This window comes from Patagioenas fasciata, chromosome 3 (assembly GCF_037038585.1).
Source record: "Patagioenas fasciata isolate bPatFas1 chromosome 3, bPatFas1.hap1, whole genome shotgun sequence".
Classification (NCBI taxonomy): Eukaryota; Metazoa; Chordata; class Aves; order Columbiformes; family Columbidae; genus Patagioenas; species Patagioenas fasciata.
The window spans coordinates 82,037,990-82,057,150 of NC_092522.1; the positions used below are offsets into that span (position 1 = coordinate 82,037,990).

Here is a 19,161-nt window from a genome sequence, read left to right on the forward strand (position 1 = left end):
CTAAAAGCAAGCTCAATGCACTTGCAGAACAGTGATTGGTAGAATTATCAGACTAATTAGTGTCTAATATCCAGACATTAACTCCTCAGAAGCCAACAGTTCAGTGACCTTCTTTTTGGAGGGGAAAGGGGAAATACGGTCTGTAGAAAGATAGTTGCCTCTAGAATTTATTTTTCGATAGTGAGAAAGAGAGGTGGAGGAACAAAGAAGAGTGGTGAGAGATGGGAACAGAGATGTTTTTCCATAAATTTATTATGTAATCACCCCACCATTTGATATAAACTAGCATATGGCATGAAAGCATGTGCTACAGATGGAGTCCACAACTACACAGACATCTGGCACTCAGGTTTGTGTCTGCCAACAAGCAGGGGTTTTTCAGAGTTTATTCACCCACTAAGGCTTCACAGCAATGTCTGTATTTTGTCCACACTTTTCTTCTGCACCTTAATGCAATTTTTTTTTTTTTTTTTTGGCACTACTTCATGTTAGGCTTAGTGTGATGGGTTGACCCCAGGTGGCAGATAAACTCCCACACAACCGCTCACTCCCTCTCCTGCCTTAGTGGGACACAGTATGGAATAGGAAGAATAGGAATGAGAAAACTCATAGGTCAAAATAAAGGCAAGGAGATTGCTTACCCCTTCCTGTTGTGGGCAAAGGAGATTGGATTTGGGGAAAATTAATTTAGTTTGCTGCAAATTAAGATATATATGCATATATTTAGTCACTGTTCCACGCACTGGGAAACAAAAAACAGGAAAAGAAACAAACATTTGCACACTTAGGGAAAATACCTTTCCTCTCCCTTTCTCAAGTTCAACTCCACCCCGAAATCCTCTCCTCCCCTTATTTGTTGCTGCAGGTTACACTCAGCCCCCATCAGTAAGGCAAGAGGTGGTGCAAAACTGTTGTGGTTCCTCTCCACGTTCTTTCCTTCTGCTCCCTTTCCTCTCCTCTTCCTCCTGCCTTACTGTTCCCTTTGCTGTTTCTCACTCTTCTCATCTCTCTCCCTGTGCTTTTTTTTTTTTTCCCCTGCTCTTTCTTAAATACATTTTCCCAGAGATGCCACCATCTTGGCTGACAGGCTCAGCTGTGTCCTGCAGTGGGACCATTGGAGACAGCTGGAAAACAGATGGCAGCAGCTGCATCTGACTCAGGACAGCCCCATGCATGATTCCACAAAGGCCACTCCTGCGGCCTGGCCCCCCACCCACCTGTATGTTTAAGAAAAATCAAGAATAAACATATTTTTAATTGAAATTTGAAACACATGTGATTTTTGTGGCCTAATTTCATGGTCTCATGCCATATCACTGGGAAAATTCTACTGCTCTCAATTATTATCTTTATAGATGCTGTATAGATATTATAGTATTATATCTGAAGAGCAAAATTCCCTGCCATGGACTTCACTGAAAAGCCCTCAGAAATATTTTAGATGTTTTGGATGTGGCATCTAAAACTTCAGATTGTTTACCACGTTCATTAAAAGAGGCGATGCAGAGTCCTAAATTGGTTTGAACGTTGTTGATGTATGAGGCATCATTTATCATGTACCTGTGGCATCTCATAGAGCTGTTATGAAACACTGAAGTCACATCTAACTTTTTGCCCTCTCTGCATGAATGTATGGAGCTGTACAGAGTTATACAGATGTCACTGGGTGGCCTAGCATGACAGAAAACATTACCCAGTGTACTCTTTTTTGGCTTGGATAGAGTTAAATTTCTTTATCATAGCTTCTATGCTGCTATGTTTTGGATTTGTGATGAAAACAGTGTTGATAACACAGGGATGTATTAGCTATTTCTGAGCAGTGCTTACACAGTTTTAAGGCTTTTTCTGCTCCTCAGACCGTGAGTAGGCCAGGGGTGCACAAGAGATTGGGAGCAGACACAGCCAGAACAGCTGACCTCAACTGATAAAAGGAATACTTCATACCATATGATGTCACGCTCTGCAATAACATCTGGGGAAGAAGGAGCAAAGGGAGATGTTCAGAGTTATGTCATTTGTCTTTCCAAGTAACTGTTAAGCGTGATGAAGTCCCTGCTTTCCTAGGGAAGGCTGAACACCCGCTTGCTGATGGGAAGTAGTGAATAAACTCCTTATTTTGCTTAGACATGCAGCTCATGCTTTCTTTATTAAACTGTCTTTATCTCAGCCCACACGTTTTCTCACTTTCACCTTTCTGATTCTGTCCATGCCATGGGGGAGTGCGTGAGCAGCTGTGGGGTGCTTAGCTGCTGGCTGGGGTTACACCACGACACCTAGTGAAAGCAATTAAGGAGAATTACAGACTAAATGGAACAACAGAGGTGTTATCTTTCAGACAAAATATCTACAGAGAAGCTATAATATCTGAAAAGACATTTGACTTTGCCCAGAGCACACTCTCTGCCCAAGTTTTCTTTTTGCCAAACTATTAGTCATCCATAAACTGATTGCATTTATCCTTGGGCTTGGCTGTAAGATTGTGGCTCTATCTTGTGAAGATGTCATCTGCTTTTTACTGGCATGGGAGTCAGTGGTCTGGCACCCTCACGTAGATAATGCATTCAAAAAAGAGCAGAGCGTTCAGTTCTGCAGTGCAAAGCTTGGGACAGGCAAACATCTGCAGGCAGCGTCAGAGCAGGCAGGTACCTGCCCTGTCTCCAGGAGACTGGTTTGCCTGTCGAAGGGGCTTCTCTTCTGGAGCACTCTCCGAGTCAGTAAGGTGTCAGCAACACTTATTTTTCATAACTCTTTCATGAGCTAGAAAAGGTGCTTTTTTTGTGGGTGACGTCCTTGATGTACAAGGCAAAATATCAGCTCTAATGTGAGGACAGTTTTATCATTAAGATCAAAGACAACTTGTCAGGCATATGAAAAAATAGTTTAAGATATATTTTTCTTTAGACAGTGTATTTTTAACTACTTCATTAAGTACAATCAATATTGTATTGACATTTCCCTGAATGATAAGACAAAAATATTCAAACTTTAGTGGGTTTTTTTTGTAAGTAATTTTCTACAGTAGTTTGGTCACTGGTGGATTTTGTCTTATGAACAAATTTGAACTAATTTGTCTTATCTGATATGACTCTTTTGAATACTATATTTCATAACAAGACAAATGTGGATTTCATACTCTTTCTTGCAGGAAAAAAAAATGTTCTATTTATTGCAGTAAGATGATTACTGCTAATTCAGATGTTATCCCTTAGGATTTATTTAGATCTTACTCCCAGACTAACATATGCTGCACAAACACACACAAAAGAACAGGAATAACTGAAGGTTGCATAAATTGCATTCATTTTTTACCACAAGTCTCTAAGTACTCACATGGCCATCTAACCTTTATCTAATTCTAAATATTGCCCATTCCTTTCCTTCATAAGATCTTGCATCCATTTGGCTACAGCTTTGCTAGGTGTGAGGATGACATTTTCCATATCATGGATATATTGATTATGTTGGAGTTTATAAATAAGATTTCAGGAAAAGCAGTACATTCATTGCAACCAGAATGAAGGTATAGTTTTGCCCATATATAAAATAATGCTCATACTAAGCACTGAATAAGCACAGACTTTTATGAAAGAAAATACAACAAGTAACAACATAATCAAAAATTATATCTCGGTTTGCTTGTCTCAGCGGAGAGAAATTGAGAATTAAAAATCTGGCACTTGCTAGGTTTTGGTCATTTGACAGTACAACTTTAAATCTCTCTTAATGTTTATTTCTATATGAATGCTTGTATTTATTTGAAACTACAGATTATTTTTATGTCAGACCCTGCAAATTTAAAGCACCTTTACATTTTGGCATTTTTAATGTATATATGCCTTTTTACTATATTTAGTTTAACATTTCATTTTTCAGGTATTAATCTCTTAGCTGTTCAAGTAGCAGTAAGTTAACCGAGCAACACAACGTGCAGATAGGAATAAAAGGAGTGTCTTCAGTAGCCAGACTGCCTTAAGCTGTTTAGAGAACTTCCCCTGTGGCTGGTTCAGATGAATGTGCATAATTAACATGAATCTCCAGTGGCAATGCAGATGACAAATGGATGATTATGCAGTGAAAAACTCTGCTTTTATGTCACCAAGATCTGCTGTTGTGATTATTATTTCTCTTTCTCTCTCTCCCTTGCTTTGGGGTATTTTAAAAATAACAAAAAAGATTTTTGCTCACAAAATAATAAGAATTCAGTGAGTACTATATTAGGTTTATCATTAAATTCAGAGCCTCCATGAATAAGGAGTTCTAGCTAATGAAATAGAAAGTGAAAGATCAATACTACTCAAGTAAATTCAATATAGGATCCAATCTACCACTATTGAGGCTTTGATGGCAAAAATTCAGTTTTTCACAATGCCTGCAGAATTGGGGAGGATAGAAAGCAGTCTATATAAATGTTCTGTAAAGTAAGGGTATGACAACCTATGTGACTCCATAAGCAACACTAAGATTTTTCTTGTCAAATATTTAATTAAAGCAGTAACTGAGTCCAAGTCAACTAATCAAAATACATGAAAGCCACATTTATATCATAGTCATTAAATTCTATAACAAAGACATTCAATAGGCCAGTATTTTGACTCAGCTTCTTAAGTATTTAAGTCCTCACTTCTGCTGACTGTACTCTGCATTGAGCTCATATGAGCTTTTAAGGAAAGTTTGATTTTTCATGAGTTCACACCTATGAAGACCATCCTCCAAAATATCACATAACATACTGCATGCTGTATGAGTTTTTTCTTAAAAGAACTCCCTAAATTGCCTGGACAACAACTGCTCATTTGGAAACACACAGATTTTGATTTACAGACCTCATGGTCTGTCCTTACATAATTTTATTCCAGAGGTTGATTCTTCTCACTGTGCATTGTGCCTAATTTCTGTTCTGAATAATCTAACATTTACTTCTAGTCAAGAGATTTTATTTGGCACCTATTTGCTAGAATGGTAGACTTCCTGTTATCAGCTTTTTCTCCCGTGATACAAGAGATGAGCAGACTGGTTTTCTATTGCTCAGCATTGCAACCTCACTTTTGATCCTGCAGTTTAAGCATCCAGGCTTTCTATCCGTACCGTCTCTACTTAAAATCCTGCTAATTAATTAGAGCACGTTCATTGGAGATGGGACTTTGAATTGACTCTGGCAGAAAAGGAAGTCTGAACTTGGGTCTCCTACCTTCCTCAGAAAATATTCTGCCACAAGATATTTTAGAAAACACACCTACAGACTCCTCTCTCTCTCTCTGCTTTTCAGGAGAGTAGCAACTGAAACTCTACTGTCTTACAGCTTAGTTGTGTCAGTTTGTCTGAGAATACCCTCTAGGCTGAGGCTTCCCAGGGGACTGAAGTGAAACACTGAAATTTAACATCCTGGCTGGACCTCATCATGACATAGCGAACAAGCCACTTGAAACCAGTGCAGCTCGAAAAATTCATCAGAAGTAGTTCTGTTCATCTGAAGAGCATAAAGACAGTAAAAACTTCCTATAAAGTATGGATTGTCTTTATATGGCATCTAAGTGAGATTTTTCCAAGTGACAGTTTTATCTTGGTGGGTGTTATCACTTCACAACATATAATCCTTTTAGATCTGGCCTTTACAATATAATAGAAAGCATCATGGCTTTCTATAGAGTAAATTAATGACCAAAAACACTAAAGCACTTTACAAATACCAAACGACAAGTTAATGAAAGAGTTTTGTCCTCTAAATGAGCAATAATATTCCACTTATCCAGAAATATTTAAATTATTGCAACATCTATAAGCCACCATTGTAATAACAAATTAAAGCAAATATTTTCCTGCTTTGAATAAAGAGGGCTGAACAGCTATGTGGCTGTAGCCACACAACTTAACACAGGAGGACTTGCTGCAGTAACCAGCATTACTAGAGGGCCCTTCCTATTTGTAGCTTTATGTTCTTCCTACCCTTCTTCAGTAAATCTCTGCTCAGCAGAGCTGAGGGACATTGGCCAAAAAAAAAATCTGTGAGGAGACTTGTATCAAACTAATTCCCTATGACCGCTGCAGTTCCAATTAGGATGCCCCACTGTAAATTTTTGACACTGCAAGTCCTAGTCACAGCCTAAGGCCTAACTATGAACAGGTTTAACAAGGACTTTAATCTGTACACATGAATGCATTTATGCAATAAGTTAACCCAAAGCTATGTCTTTACAGTCATATCATTAGCATAGTCACAATCTTCTTCCAGCTGCAGCTACACTGGCTGAAAAATTACTGTCTCCAGCCCCAGAGGCAACTCTTTTCTCTCTGATCTGCCATATGAGTATTGCCCAGGCCTTTTTAGTCAGAACAAAGCAGAACTGCTTAAAAAAAATTATATATATATACATATATATATCCATGCTAATCTTGTTTACTTGGATTAAAGTGATTCCACAAGCACTTGAACTGGGAGACCAGAGGAGTCAGTAGGCTCTGGCACTAATGCTCTGGAGTCGTGCAACTTCAGCTAGCAGGGCAGCAGCAGGAAGAGAAAATGTGATGTCACCTTGTCTCTCTTTCTCTCTGTAGGTCTAAGGAAGAAATTGCCTGGTCTGAAATACTCATTCACTCTTATTTACTTATTTACCTATCTACTTATTGCTAAGTTCCGCAAGAATTTTGATTTTTCTGCAGTTTAATTTTGCCCAGCTGAAATAAATGTCCCATGACACCCCCCACAAATTAACAGAAATTAGTTTTGAAATACAATAATCTGAATAATCTTATGTGCAGAAAAGCCACAAGGTGATTATACAAATATAATCATTCACGGTTGTTACACTACTTAAAACTATTAATAATTTCTAAAATTATGTCCTTATCTAATCTGCATGATAAACCAAGGAATCATTTAAGAAACCCCCAAAATGTAGAAGCACGCCATGCTAAATTATATTATATTGCAATTGTGCAGATCGTAAGGCCCAATATGCATTTCTACATATACATATAATACTCTATCCATGATCTCATCAAAGATTCAGGCTAATTAGGAGGAATACATTTCACAGGGAGCCAATTTAATTTTAGATAAGACACAAAGTGATAGTATCTCTTCTCTAAGCAAAGAAATGCCTGGATAGAAACATTCAAACAAGTTAGCTTGTACTACTTCTTTTGAGTCAGAAACCAAAATATTAGGAAAAGAATAGGTTTGAATAGTAGATTAAAAATCAGATGCTGTTTTAAGGACAAAGTAGAAATAGCCAGTTGTGTTTAGTTGGCGTATATATATACAGAGAGAGAGGGGAAAGCTATTAACTCAATTGACAGCAAAGAGCTATTGTGCAGCCAAGTGAAGGTTCAAGAGTCTAAGAAAGAAGGGAAGAAAATAAGGCACACAAAGGAATTAATGAAATAAAATTGAAGAATTTTCAGCTTTAAAATTATTATTAATTCGATTTTTAAGATTAATTCCTTATTTTGATTTCTCCATTGGTACAGGTTATAGGCCTGAATATTTTGTATGTAGATAATATTGTTCTTAAAACTTGTAATAAAATAAACATTTAAAATTAAACCATTAGCAAAATGGTTAATAAAAAGACTTTTTAATAGAACCATACTACTGAACAAGTATACTGCAATTTTCATTTTCAAAGTGTTCCATTAACTGATTGAAGAAGGTCCTGATAACAGCTTTTGATAAAGTCTGTTACATAAAGCTATTAAGGAAGTTCGGTGAGTGCTGATGAAAAGTGAAGTATATTTATGGCATATATATTTAATACAAGGCAGAAATACAAAAAATAACAATAAATGGTCAATTCACCTACTGTCTAAGAAGTTACAGTAGCACGAAATGGGGAGTAATTTTACCAGCCCAGCCTTAGGAAAGCTTAAGCATATCAACAGTCTGATGAGAGGCAACCTCATATTAGTATGGTCTCCTGCAGTGAAAAAAAATTCAAGTAACGTAATGCAGAGTATGCACAAAGTTAGTTATTATCACCTGAGGGACACACTCTTCAAGCTCCAAAATAAATAAATAATAAAGAAGATAAAAACAACTATGTTGTTTTGGAGACATCTGTATGTCTTGGGGATGTTTCTTTTGTACTTAGGCAAGTAAAATTTGTGATGCAACATTATGTGATTTATTTATTTGATATCCTGAAATTGTGGGTCTTTATTTTTTTGGAGATGCATTAGCTCCCATAACTTATTTCAGTAAAACACAACATTTTTATTACAGAATCAATATATTTCTCTTTTTTTTTTGGTAGGTATGCAACATTCTCCACCCTGCACACAGGATGTGGAACTCCATCCAGCAAAATCTAAGACAGGTCAGGTCAGGCACAGCTAAATTCACCCCCTACACTAGCCAGAAGTTGCATGCTTCAAGAGTGATTACTCTAAGACAGCATCTGACATCTCAACCATCATACTCCCCTCCCAACCATTAACCCTATGATTAACCTTCAGCTTCAGAATCCCAAATAGAAGTACCTGTGTTCACTTACTCCCCATTGTCTGCTGCTCTTTTCTCTAGAAAATTATCCCCACTTTTGTGCTACTTGCCTGTATTTCTATGAGCAAGATCTTCAGTAATAACTAGTAAATCTCTTGTTCATTCATCCTGAATTACACAGAATAGATAACATAGGTAAAGGAACATAGGAATAATTTAGCACCTATTTATCATGGAAATAAGAGTCCTTTATAATCAGACCTTCAAAGATCAGAAGGATAATGATCTCAAAATACGGCTTCAAAACATATTATTACTATGCATCTGTCATCAGACATATCCGTCATTAAAATATGTATTACAATATCTGTACAAAATATCTCACAGCATTGATCCAAGAGACTTACCAATCATCATGATCACAAAGGGCTACTCAAGGATAGCTGGAGAAGAACAAGTGTTGCCACCAGGATGAGGAATTCATCAGTAAACAAGAATTTGAAGCGACATGGATGAAATGTCAGGTGTATCTGAATAGAAGCAGGCTTGAAGATTAAGAATAGAGTTGCTTTTTCTGACACTAACATAGACAAATAACACAGATGGCCTTGCCTGTTCCTGAAGACTTAGTTGATACAAACAGCAAATCTGGAAGTAACAGATGCCGTGTGCGATTTCAGACCTGGAATAGCGCTCATGTTAGCTGGTCATAAAACAATAAGTCATAATCGAGCAGAGGGGTTGGGATAGGATTTTTTTGACAACTAATTTGTAAATAGGAAAATATCCAAGTTGTATAATATAAGTCATTACATATAAAGGTTTTTTTTCCTGAGGCCAGTGACGTGGAAATCTGTCAAAAGGTTAAAGCAAAATACAAGTTTGCATTGAGATAAGTATTTTCATATTTAGTGGTCTGCAGAATAACAAACCCTCAATTAGATTAGGCTTGTGGCAAAATTAGGCTTCAGAAATAACAATACATTCAGAAAAATGTCAATGTCTTGTCAATTTGGCGCACATGGGTTCAGCTTTTGCTGTTTCTTTGTAAAGAAACTAATTTTTCAACACAGTGACAGCCATAAATGTCAGAGGCTTAGCTTCCCATAGTCTCTACAGTTATATCTCTGTTTTTTCTATTGCATCATGGCATACAGGGTTTGGTCTTACCATTTGATAGCATAAAATCATAGGAAACATAAAACTGAAAAAGGTCTCAGAAGTTCATCCAATTGTGTTCATGTACAAAAGACCTTTTCTTTAAAATCTGATCACTTTAAAAAAAGTGATGGAGACTACTCAGGTCTTTCAGACAGCCAATTCCAGCATTTGGTTTCACTGGTAAACTGACAGAAATTTCTGCCTTGCTGCAGGTTGAGCCCATTATTTCTAGTTCTGGGCATAGTGAATAGATTTTGCATTGCTTATTGAACCAGCCTTCTATGACTTTGAAAACTATTATTTCTTCTCTTAATTGTCTCTTCTCCAGCTTTAAAGAAATCAAATATTTTCAATCTTTCACCATCCTTTATAAACTTCTAATCATGTGACTAGTTAAAAAGAAAAAATGCTAGAACTGCAGTAGAAATATACTATAATAAAGGGCAAAGAAGACTTCACTCAGCCTAAATAATGAAAAACAAATCAGGAGTCATTACTGGTCCTAACAAAACCATGTGTGTTCTCTAGAAACAGTTTAAACTAGGTTGACTGACAGTACAAAATCATCTCCTTCCAACATATTGGAGCCAGCTATTACAATCATGAACTACTCACCAATTTCACCTCCACTTCTATATAACACGCCATTACTGTAGTCTATAAGCTGCACAGTCATGCTATTATTTAGGAAGTCTCTGTTCCTTCTTTGTACTCTTAACTTAAAAATTGATATTTTTTCTTGTAATGCACCATCATGTTAGGGTTTTTATTGGGATGAGGTTGTCCACTTATTTTTAAAGGAAGCCTGTAGCAATTTTTTCTAAGAACACCTGCTACTATGGAAAGAGATAAGCATCAGCTCTGAGCCAGGGAAACAACACTGTGGAAATCAGGCTCAAGTCTTGTTTGGAGACTAAAGATACAAACTGAACAGAAATAGGAATGACAGTTCAACAAAGAATAAGAGGTAGATAATTGTTGAGAAGTACAGAGGGTCCTGGAGAGCATTCTGAGGACTGGAAGTGGGGAAGCCACTGGCTGGATCAAGGGTCTACACTAGAGTAACACATAAACATGGATGTTGATTGCATGTCCAAAAAAGATTTAGCAGCAAGGAGGAAAGCTATCCTCCTCTCATCCCATTACCAAGACCTATTAATAGTAATGTATGACATAGTCCATGCCCCACGGTCCCCATGCAGATTCTCTTGTCTTCTTCCTACATCAACATCATTGTGGTATCCAATTGTTCTATTGAAATATGCAATGTTTACAGCTTTGGTGATGTAGTCATCACTTCTCTAAATTCTTCGCACTCCTTGGAAATAAAGCAACTACAAACCTGAAGCAAACTGACAATGACATTGGACCCACATGTGCCCTTTCTATCAGCAGAGAGTTATAGTGCAGCTTGGTTTCCAGCTGCTTTGACATCTAGTACACTTCAGGATTACTTTTTTCTTTCTTCAACTGGTGTAAACTTGGGGTAACACTTAAAATGGAAGGAGCTTGGCCAATGTGAAAAGATGGCATCTTAGTCTCATGGCATTGAAAGTTCTTCTTGTCCCTTCATTCTCTCCTCTATTGGACACTAAGTAGCAGGCAATGGGTTAATTAATCAAGGTTATCATTTACAAAGGTGGTAAAATATTTTCTCTTTTACAATAATTCAGTAAAATGGTGGGTATTTTTAGCCAAGAAACCCCCTCTTACACATTACCAGATCTCTGCACTCACAGATTTGGTAATAAAGGAACTGACTCTGATCTCTGAAAGTGTCTGAACAGTTACACTGAACACTTTCCCAAATAGCCAGACAACCTGTGGGTATACTCACACTGTGTACAGGTATGTGGTATGTAAACTACATCCACTTGCCCTGGCAATGAGTAGAGCAAAAGTGTGCAACGACCAAGTGAGAGGGTGGACTTCTACTTTCATCAAGCAGATTCAGTACGCACATGTTCACTGTAGGGATCTAATACATGGCACTACAAAATATGTAATTAGCTAGCACTGGACTGTGGGGAACTAATGAGTCATTTACCTGATTCTTCTAAGATACTCCAAAAATAGTAGTTCATTAAACACTCAGGCTGGGTTTGCTATAGGAGGTCAGAGGCACCACCCATACTTAAACTTGCACAACATGTGCTTAGTAATCATTTCAGCATGCATTGTCATAACGCCTCTCTGAAAAAAATCTATATTTCAATTTCTCTACAATATATTAGTGTGAAATATACATATTTCTCATCAAGAGTGGAATGGTTCAGCTTAAAAGCCAATATTGGAGACAGCAGAAACAATAGGTTAAGTGAAATATCAGTGATCTGTTTTGAAAGTGAAGTAATTTCCAAGTTGAGGGAAAAGCCTAGGAGGACTTTGGTTGGAAAAATACAAGTAACTACAAAAAGAGGCTAAGTGTTTTACTATATACGTAAGTATCTCCTGTTCTTATTTTATCTTTGTCTTTCTTTACTTTTGTTCATTGTCATTTTCAAGATTGCTAAGCCTTTCTACATTTAAAGAAGTTAGACCTCTCATATTCACAATTACTCTTATTGGGACCAGATTTTCTTATGCTGTACATTGGAACAAAGGCTAAACAATTTCACTAAAAACAGCAAATATACTGATCACTACTAAATCTATAGGAATAGACTATAACATTTTGTATTGTTGCATTTCATTAATCATGTGATCTTTTGCTTCTCTACAAGCAGCAGAATATGCAGAATATTCACACATGATCTAAAGCAGAAATAATAACAGTATTGTCATACTTTTGATGATGTGAGCAATATGAGGAAAGATGCGCAGGTAAATGTAGTATCTTCTATTAGGCTATTGCTTCTCCTTCTAATAGTAAAAATGACTTAGAGAAATAAATACTATAGCCTATAATTTGATCTAATAAAAGATCCTATAAATGTAGGATGCCTACAGTAGGCATATCAGACTACTTGTAAAAAAAAAAAAAAAAATCTAAAATAGGTGTCCATAGAAGCAGTAGTGAACCTCAGTGAACTCATCTTTCAGTTACCCAGACTGAAGGCTAAGAACTTAATGTGACATGAATTCTTCCTGAATGAAATGTAAGTGGTTTTCATGAACACAGCAATCAAATTCAAGTTAAACATTCCTGAGAATGTCTTGCTTATAATCTCACTACTTAAATCACTCACTTATTATGTCTCAGATTACCTTGACCATCAGAATTGTACCTGTGAACTGCCAGAGGTTTGCAATCAATGCCAAAATTCATATTACTTTTGTAAGTAAAGAATAAGATGCTAATTCAGTCATAACCAGAAGTATACAGAGTTAAGGTTTGTACAGGGTGGTGCTTCAAAGCAAAGTTACAAATATAAATGAGAGAAGTGTCACTAAATGGGAAGTGATATATCCATTAGCTGAAGTTTCTGGACAGTCATAAATTAGATACCCATATGCTACACTTGCAGTAACCACGCGAACAGCTATCAGAACACTTGAAAAATTTTAAAAGGTTGTGACAGGGGAAGGCAGCAGAACAACCAGTGAGGTAGGTGTGGGGTAAGAAGACAGTCACTTTAAATTCCATAAAATAAAACCTACTTTCTTCCAAAAGCAGAAAGGGTGAGAACTCCACTCTATCCCTCTGCAAGGACTTCTTAAAAATCGACACTAAGTGAGGGAGATGATATCTCATATGACTGATCAGTAGCCTGAACACCGTGCACACGCAGCAGCCCTGGTCCTCAAACTGAGAAAATACCTGACAGTAGTTTAACATTCACTGAAATAATTCAACAACAGGAGTTTAATACAAACGTCCTGGTGACAAAAAAATTGTCAAATCACAGCACAACACTGAATTCTGAACATGCAGTTTATGTGCCTAAATCAGGACACTCAGTCTGGCTTTGGTTCACTGTGTAGGCAACAGGGATTCCTCCAAGCCCACGATCGGGTTCTGCCTCTTGATTCTGAAAAAGAACCTGTTGATGAAGCTTCATTCTGACCAGTATGTCAAATAAATCTATATAAACACTGGCATTATTCAAAAGCCATATTAAGATGCAAGTAGTATGAATTAGACAATCCAGTACAGAAAAGCCAAGCCTTTAACACATGCTTAGCATTAAGAGGGTACTTAAACACTTTTACGTATCAGGACCTTACAGAAGACTTGCAAGGTTTGGACTGTTTGTTTCTCTGAAATCTGAGCACTAGATATTTTTTTTTTAAATTATGCTTGCTTTATGTTATATGAGAATATGCTACCTGTCATGAAATTATTTTTTCCTTTGAATGAAACTAGTGCTCTAAAACGCTCATTATTATTTCCAAAATGAATTTGTTGAAGATTTTCACTTTCTATAGTATTTTTTTATCATGTCAAAAGCTTACTTGGCTGAAATTAACCCTGGTTGTCACATTTACTCTACTTTGCTGAATACTCACAGTTTTAGAAATTCACTTATTTTACAGTATAGTGTTATTATGCTAAAAAGAAATAAAATACTAATCTGACTAAACTATTTTTTTTTGTAATTTTATAAAGCACACAGTAATTATGATTATTTTTCTTGGTAATGAGAAATGAAAATTATATTTGAAGTTACCATAAAAATCTATGACTTCTAAATCAACAACAAATAATTCTGCAGTCATCCAGCTATGCAGACAATACAGCATATTTGCCAATGGCACAAACGAGATTATGTGGCAGTCTTTTTTTAATGCACAGGACTTTTTTTTTCCAGTCTGACGTACAAGTCAACTTTATTTTATAGTTTCCAAGTTTTCTATGCACAACAGGTACAAGAGAACTAAACACTATTAAATTAGATCTAACACTGTTAATGTGAGAAGAGTGCAGAAAAAGGGCATTATTCATTTATTAATATTGAGTTCTGTAGTCACAAGATAATAGACATAGAGTTTATGTTTTGAATTAGATAATGGATAAAGCACTGATGTTCTGATGGGACATTTGTTTGTGAATAGTGGTTATGGTATTAGAAGTTAGCCATCTGCGGTATGGATACTGCAAGAATTTTCGTGGTAGGAATAATGCACTTATTCACCTTGGTTGATACAATACCTGTTGAAACAGAAAACTTTAATATTCTTGAGAAAAATATACACAAGCACAGCATCAGAGAAGATTTAGTACTTAACAGATGGCTAGTTCTTCAGAGATGCTTTAACAGATGGTTGGCATGAAGATCTGGAAAAAAGATAACTAGAGTTTGGGAGTTATAATCTTACCAAACAAGATCTCTCCTCTGTTCCCATTAAGCTGATGTATGGCATCATGCTCTTGCAAGCAAATAATATGAGACTATTTATTACTGGTAACCAACTTTAGTACTTTCTAAAATCCATTGCAAGAGATTTTTAAAAATAATCATAGTTTCCTTGCCCCCTACTGCTACTTGGTTTGTTCTCTCACTCAGTGAAAGCATGTGTGCGCATTCATAAGCTTGACAATACATTTTTTCTCTGAATATTTGGGAATCCTCATGGGTATAAAGTGCGCATGGTGCTCAGATTATAGGTATCAACTCAAAAGAAACATCACACCATTCTGGTATGCTTTCTTGGATCGCTTCATTGTCAAAGTTGTTCTAAAGTAGGGAAGCACTGAATAATCCTTAAGATTCCTGAAAATTTCACAGCTTGAGAGCGTTAGATCTTTTGTCAATTCTACTACCCTCATACAAACAGAAATAATTTCAAGAAGAGGACTAAAACACAAAATTTAAACACAAAACCATAGCATTTAAACTTTTTTTTTAACTTTTTATGGGTGTAATTAATTTTCTATTAATCCAAAAGGAAAAATAAAGGAAAACAAACAAACAGAAAATACTCGGTCAGTCATATTTAATGAGGCAAAACTCCTTTTGAAGCTTGCTATATACTTGCAAAAATCACTAGGTTGTTAACATTAACTCAAACACAGCTATTTGCTGATTTTGTTTCTCAGTTATGTCCATGCAGAGCAATGCTACCTTTCACTACAAGAATAATAGATGTATTATTTTTAATTCCTAAACATCAGACTTTGCATGTTGTCTTCTTCCTGCTTCATTTGTATATCTCATAAACTTTAAGTAGTGTTCAGGCACTTTCCCTCATTCTTTAGGGAAACGGAAGCATTATCAGTGGAAGAGGTTTGATTAATTTTGACTGACAATCAAAAGAAGGTAAAGAGAAACGATGTGACAGGTGGAGGACTGATTAAAATTAGTAAGTGAAACTCTTGTAGATTTAATGTAATGGGCAAGGTAACAACGGCCAAATTCATTCTATTATTTAAGCATAAAGATCTAGGTGAACTCACATGGTCAATCCAATTCTAGATGAAACTCTTCATGACTTTTAATATGTTCTCTCCCATGATTCATTGTAAAAAAAGATACAGGCTGTAATGGTGACAAAAGTAACAATGCTATTCATTATTTTAATTTACAGGTTATCATAGAAAAAGAACATCTTTAATAATTATTTATATTTACCTGATAAAAGTTAATTATAATTAATAATAATTAAAGTAAAACCTATATTAGATACTTTATACAGTTATATTTTCAGAGGTTGTATTGTGAAATCTGTCATCTGCGCAGTAACTATCATTTTTAGTCTTTTTGGAAAACAATTGAAAATTGTATGTTGGTATTAAATGTAATATTTAACCCTGATTTTAACTGTTCTTGATATTTTCTATCATTGCAAACAATGCATAGCTCTTCAGCTTTCCACCTGCCAGATCTCAGGAAGAGATTTTCCCTAATAAGCCATCACATGTGTTATACATCACTAGCTGTTCCCTAGAGAAATACTTACAAAGTAGAGTTTGGTCTTCTGCTTCATAGATTGTGGCTTATTTTCTTCTTTATTTGTATGACAGACTGGAATATGCAAAATTTCATTTTTTTTTTCCCTGATTGTATTGAAATTACAAACAGAAATATTTAAATTTGGAAATATTGCTCCAGAATTTCAGCACTCCTCCACTTTTTCTTCTTTCATCATCCCAACTTTGAATAATTTATTTCGTTCCTCACTCTTCCATTCAGAGAGGAAGTATATTACAGGAGTCTAGGGCTGTGTGTATCCCAGGAAATATATTACAGTTGCAACATACAAACCATTTGCCATAAGTTCCACTTATTGCATATTCTCCTAAAGAAATGCTCACTTTCTGACATCTGTTCCAAGGCAAAGAGATACATTTCTTAAGAATTTCTACAGAATCGACAAGCTTAATGAAAATTGATAATGTAGTTTTCTTTTTGTAAAAAATAAGCTTCAGTTAAATAATATATTTGACAGAAAATTTTCTGTCCAGAAGTATATCTGATGTTTTTCATGCAGAAGTACCTGCAGATAATTGAGTAAGCATCAAGAGAATAAGCTAAAAGCTGTTTAGAACGGATCTTGTTTTTTTTAGAACCAGCTACACTTCTGGTTGGGTTCTGGAAATAGCTCTTTACAGTTCTATGGCTCATGTTTCAATGTCATTGGAAACTCATTATTCGTAAATGAATGGGAAAAGAGAAGTTGCTCATGAAACACTTAATTTTATCTATTGTCTTCTGAGGATAAGGTGGAATTAGAAAAACTAATATATCCATTTGATAAGAAATTTGCTTTTACTTCATTCTGCTTAGGCTAAAATGATGCTTGTGCAACATTCCACTGTAAACAACTTTAGTATTTTGAAGCACCACTCATAAAGCAATTGAAATTTGGTAGACAAGTGTTTATTACAAGAAGGATGCCAATGTAACAATCTCATAATTGTTATATTTGAGATGGTTGTCATAGATCATAAGTGAATCACAAAAAATCAGTATCCTGCGAGCTGAATTTTGCATTTAAATGGTGAATTACTGAAAGTAGAAAAAAGTCAAGTAAACCAAAATAATTTAAAAATATATTTTTCAACCATAAATGACAAATGTTTTGTTAAAAGGTGAAAATGGAAGTATGGTATTCATGATCCTCAGAGAAGTCACAAATACCCTGTGACAACGACACATTCTCTCCTTCAGTGAAAACAAATAGTTGCCACTATTGGCAATACCTCAACAGCTTGCTGCCTGGTCTCATGTCAGGTTCAAGCATACTGTCCTTTCATTCCCTCCTGCTTGCCAAACTAGTACCTCAATTTTACACCTTCACCTTTCTGTCACCAAACTCACAGAGTAAAATGCCAGTCCCCATCCCTTGCAACCTTAGGAAGTACCCTCTCTCTTACCATCCCTGGTAGTTACCGACAGATCAGCTGCAATCACCTGTACAAAGGACCCCACCCGAGCTGCACTCAGACAGTTACTTGGATCGGTAATTGACTGTGTGAAGACACTCACCCCACATTTTGGAAAAGTTCATGTACTGCCACCAGCTCATGTAGTACTAGTTCACATAGTTCCATCTAGGAACTTCTTTTCTAGAAAAATAAAAATAGAAACCATTTCCCTTTGCTCTTAACCCGTCCTAATTTAGACATAGCACAGACACAATACTTATAGCTTCAAATATTTTATAGCCTGATGGTCAAACTAGCTCAGATAGGGCAATGAATAACATGGCCCTTGGTGTCATGTTATAAACATAGCCTTCCTCTCTCTCACCCCCCAACTTCATTCTGCTCATCCTCAAGCTTCACGCTGAAATATGTGAACTATGAGGCTTTTTTCAGGAGGTGCCTCTCTTATCCCATAAAAATAGATATCTAGGGATCTGAAAGATTTAGTCACAATTGTAAGAGGCAAAAGTTTTCTCCATGCATTCTTTTTGCAGTTGTAATTCTGACAGAAGTTTATTAATTTGCTTAACTAATCCTGAATTTAAAAATATACTGGTTTTCAGTGGAAAGGCACCGCTTCCAGTCTTCGTTTTCTAACCAGTCTCTGGTTAGAAAACATTTCACAACATGCTTAAAGAAAATTAGAGGAAGGAATATCTATAGTGCATGTCTATTTATTTGTCCTTATAGCCTCATTTTTAAATATTAGTTTTACAGCCTTAAATCCATTTGCTCCAAAATTTCCTTTGTTGAATTCTTTGTTCATCATTGAACTGAAATGAGTAAACTAAATATTACCTGAATTAGAAATAAATAATTGAATTTACCTTTGGCTCCAGTTCTGCCATCCATGTACTTTCTGGCTAACGCTTCTAGTTATTCTTTGCATACTTCTACTCATTAACAAGGTCTGGCAAAGCATGAACAAATCCCAGTGAATGCAATTGTGCAGAGCTGTTGTTCAGTTAACAATGAGGGCAAAGGAGCACGAAGTAGAACAAAGAGGTTGGGCCAATGTGATACATTTGTCGGAAATGAAATTTATTTTAAAAAGCTAAAAAATGAAATGGAGAATAGCAGAGGCATTTTTTCTCTCCAGAAGCCCCCTGACTCTCTCTGTTGAATCACCTTGAGCATAACTCTTGTCCTTTAACTCCTCACATCGAGCCCTACTACCACTGAAGTGACTCATTCTCATCACAACTGTAGCACAGTCACACAGCAACTGTAGCACAAAATGAATTTCCCCTCCCCA

The 19,161-nt window shown here is 36.1% G+C and overlaps 1 protein-coding gene across 1 annotated transcript in view; it reads right to left on the bottom strand.

Moving 5' to 3' along the window:
• Nucleotides 1-18,780, bottom strand: part of GRIK2 (glutamate ionotropic receptor kainate type subunit 2) — a 431,302-nt gene extending 412,522 nt beyond the window's left edge. Inside the window, exons 1-2 of the mRNA XM_071806698.1 lie at nt 18,734-18,780; nt 17,968-18,047 (exon numbers count right to left, since the gene is read on the bottom strand). The gene's annotated coding sequence lies outside the window, so the exon portion shown is untranslated. The remainder of the gene's footprint in view (nt 1-17,967; nt 18,048-18,733) is intronic.
• Nucleotides 18,781-19,161: the final 381 nt, after the last annotated feature.